Here is a 4,174-nt window from a genome sequence, read left to right as displayed (position 1 = left end):
AAGGGGGTTGAACAACATCCCTAAACAAAAGGTTGTTCATAGATTAATTGAGTCCCAGTCTCCTTATATGGTCTTCATTCAGGAAACTAAAATTTCGTTGGATGGACTGGCTAATTGTGCTGCATATATCTGGCCCCAGGGCTCTTGGAAGGGGGTGGGTGCCACGAATAGTTCAAGAGGGGTGGCATGCTTATGGGACCGAAGGAAAGTCTCCCCATTATGGTGGATCTCTAGCTGGTCTTCCATTTCTTTGGTTGCCACTAGCTTTGAGGATGGAGAAAGATGCTTCTTACCCAATATTTATGCTCCTACAGACTTTCCAGGTAAATCCTTGTTATGGACCCATATTACATTCATCAGATCCCTGGAACCTTATCTCCCATGGATTATGGTAGGATATTTTAATGCAGTTATTAGCCTGGAGGAAAAAAGAGGAGGGTTAGCTAGGTTGGACCAATCCTCAAATCTACTAAGAGATATGATTGGCTCATTGTTTCTCATTAATGTGAAGCCATTTAATGGTGTCTTTACTTGGAATAACTGCAGATGTGGTGGTGAGGCTATCTCGGAAAGGCTTGATAGATTTATTGTTTCCTCTTATTGGATGGACAACAAGTGGATCACTAGTTCTAAATTTCTTGTCTGGAGGGGATCAGATCATTGGCCCGTTAAGCTTTCCATCACTTCATATAGAGTCACCAAGAATCCATCTTTCAAATTCCAGCTAATGTGGCTCAGAGATTTGTCTTTACCTAATCTTATGGTGGATTGGTGGTATGAGGGGATGCATGATCATGGTACAACCATGTATACTTTTAGTAAGAGACTTCAACATGTGAAATACAGGCTTAAGAGAGGGAATAAAAAGTGCTTCGGGTATCTACATGTCCAAAAGACTACTGCTCAAACCAAGCTAGATAAGATTACCCATCAAATTTGAGACCAAGGATTGAATTCTGAGATGAGTGAAGCCGAGTCCCTAGCTCTTAAGAAGCTAGAAGAATGGGAGCTTCGAGAGGAGATTTTCTAGAAGCAGAAATCCCGTATTGACTAGCTCCAGGAAGGGGATAGGAACACTGCCTTTTTCCACAAATCTGTCAAGGCTCGAAGGCATGGGAACTCTATCTCCTCTCTTGTCTTAGAGGATGGAATTCAAATTTTGTCTTGTGAAGATATTTCTAGGGAAGCAGTCAAATACTTCTCTGGTCTCTTTTCTAGGGAGGATCCTTGTGCTGGGCCTGAGGAGCATGATATATTGGATTTTATCCCTCACCTAGTCTCTATAGAGATGAATGCTGCCCTTTTAAGCCCTATCTTGCTTCTAGAAGTGGAGAAAATTGTGTTCAATATGAAGAAAGGTAAGGCCCCTGGTCCAGATGGGTTTTCGATTGAGCTTTTCCAAGAATTCTAGGAGATAGTAAAGTATGATCTCTTGGACGTGGTCCAAGAATCATACAGGAATAAATAGATTCTGAAGTCTTTAAATTCTACCTTCTTGGCTCTCATACCTAAGAAGGAAGGGGCTAATTGGCTAGATCAATTCAAGCCTATAGCATTATGCAAAGGTGTCTACAAGATCATCACCAAATGTATTGCTGAGAGGCTCAAGCCATTCCTTGGTTTTTTGATCTCTGCTAAACAAGGTAGCTTTGTGGATGGAAGACAAATTTTAGATGGAATTGTGATAGCAATGGAGGCAGTCCACTCTATGGCTACTTCTAAGGAGAAAGCTATGTTCATTAAATTGGACATGGCCAAGGCTTGTGATCAGGTGAGTTGGGAGTTCTTACAAAAAATTCTTTTGACTTTTGGGTTTGCTGTGGAGTGGGCCGAATGGGTTCTTAGCTATGTGACATCGCCATCCTACTCAGTTCTCACTAATGGAGAGCCTTCAGAGCTGTTTGGTGCCTCTCAAGGACTTTAGCAAGGTGACCCCCTTTCTCTCTACTTGTTCATTATCATGGCAAAAGGTCTTGGCAGATTTTTAAAAGCTCAGGTGCGGCAAGGTTTTATCCAAGGTTGGAATTAGAATTGGAACTTTCCTTCGTGTTCTCATCTTCAGTTTTTGGATGATACCGGATTGATGGACATGTCTAGAATCAGTGAGGTAGTGAATATTAGGAAAGCTTTGGATATCTATTTGAAAGCCTTAGGATAGAGACTTAATGATGACAAGTCTTCTATTTATTTCTTTAATACTCCTCGGCTTATTCAAAATAGGATTGCCAGAATTCTTACATTCCAAATTGGTTCCCTTCCTCTAATGTATCTTGGGGTTCCTTTGGTCTTAGGTGCTCAGCAAACGGCTTACTAGTAGGTGATTTTAGATAAATTTAGGAGTAAGGTTAGTCACTGGACCTACAGATGGTTATCTTTTGCTGGGAGAGTGGTGTTGCTTAACACTGTGGTGCAGTCTCTTCCCATTTACAGGTGTTGTGTTCAAGTTCCCCCCTCTAATTTTGTGAGGAAATTTGATGCCTTATCTCAACAATTCCTTTGGTTTGGTAGCCTTCTATCCTCAAAGTGGAGCTTGGTCAGGTGGGAGTATGTGTGTAGGCTGAAACATGCGGGTGGCCTTGGGCTTCGCTCGATGGCACTTGTTGTCATGGCCTTGGCTACCAAATTATACTGGCGATGGTGTAACAATCAAGATCAAGACTAGGCTAAGATTCTTTCCCATAAGTACTTTCCTGGTGTGGATTGCTCTAAGGTGCCACATCTTCCTTTGGTGGGTAAAGGCTCCTGTATTTGGGATACTCTTAAGAAGGGAGCCCAACTAGTTAAGGAGGGGCTCTTCTGGATTTGTCACAGGGGCTCAGATACTTTGTTCTAGCAGGACTCATGGGATGGCCATCCTCCCATTCTCTCTAGTTATCCCTAGCTTTTCCCCCTTTCCCGATCTTTCACTAATGCAGGTTGGCTTAAGGTGGAGCATTTTAAGACTGTTAAGCACCTAGGGAAGATTGAGATGACTTGCTGGAAGGGTTCTCAGGAGTGGCCGATGTGTGGCTCTGATGAGGATCAGACCCTTCTCTCTAGAGTTTTGGAGGATATTTTTTGCAGCTCTCTCAATGGGAGGGATAGCTTGGCTTGGAGTCCTAGTCCAAAAGGTAAATTTACAGTGGCTCAAGGCTATGTTATTCTTGACAGGAACTTAAACGGTTTGGTTGAAGTGAACTGGTGGAAGAAGGTTTGGAACAACTTTTCGTGCCCCAAGTGTAACTTTTTCTTATGGTTGTTAGCTTAGAAGAAATGCCTCACTTGGGAGAATCTCCACAAATGAAGTTTTCAGGGACCTTTGGTTTGTGTTTTGTGTATGCATAATGAAGAGTGTGTCTCCCACTTGATTTTTCTCTGCCCTTTTTTGAGAGAGATATGGCATAGATGGTGGGAGGCTTGGTGTCATGGTTGTATTCATGCTTCTTCTGTTATTGAGTTCTGGGAAAGCTTGGGCAGACCTCCAGTGAAGACCTCCTTCTTACATATTGCCTGGTTGGTGGGTTTGATCTTCATTCTTTGGAACCTCTGGCTAGAAAGGAATCGCAAAATCTTTTGTGATTCCAAACTAGGAAGTTCCCAATTGTGGAAGTTGATTCTTAATAGGCTCCAGGAGATAATCTATGCAAAGTGTGATATGTCTATTAATATAGATCCTGGGGATCAGGTTATTGTAAAGAATTTGAACCTGAGAGATAACTAGCGAGGATGTACTCCCAAAAAAAGACCAAGCCATGGTAAGCAGCGGGTGTGTCAGGATGGGAGGTGATCTCCTCCCTTGACTAGGTTCTTGAAGATCAATACAGATGGGTCTTCTCATGGGAACTTAGGTCATGTTGGTATTGGGGCTATTGGTAGAGGCAATGATGGTGGAGTGATTTTTCTCCTCTCTGTTTATAAGGGTCAACACTCTAATAACATGATGGAGGCCCTAGCTATTAAAGTTGCTATTGAGCATGGATGTTCATTAGGGTGATGGAAGATCATTTGCGAGTCTGACTCTCAAATTGTTGTGGATATGCTAAATAACCAAAGGTTGGAAGATGTTAGTTGGCAACTTGCCTCTTTGGCCAAACAAATTCTTGGTATATGTAGTTCCTTAGACTTGGTCTCCTTTTGTCATATCCCTTGCAAATGGAATAGAGTGGTGGATTGTCTTGCAAAGTGGGCTTCAGAG

Source organism: Cupressus sempervirens, chromosome 4 (assembly GCF_028749045.1).
Source record: "Cupressus sempervirens isolate cs-2001-9-10 chromosome 4, ASM2874904v1, whole genome shotgun sequence".
Taxonomy (NCBI): domain Eukaryota; kingdom Viridiplantae; phylum Streptophyta; class Pinopsida; order Cupressales; family Cupressaceae; genus Cupressus; species Cupressus sempervirens.
Note: the sequence above shows the minus strand (reverse complement) of the source record.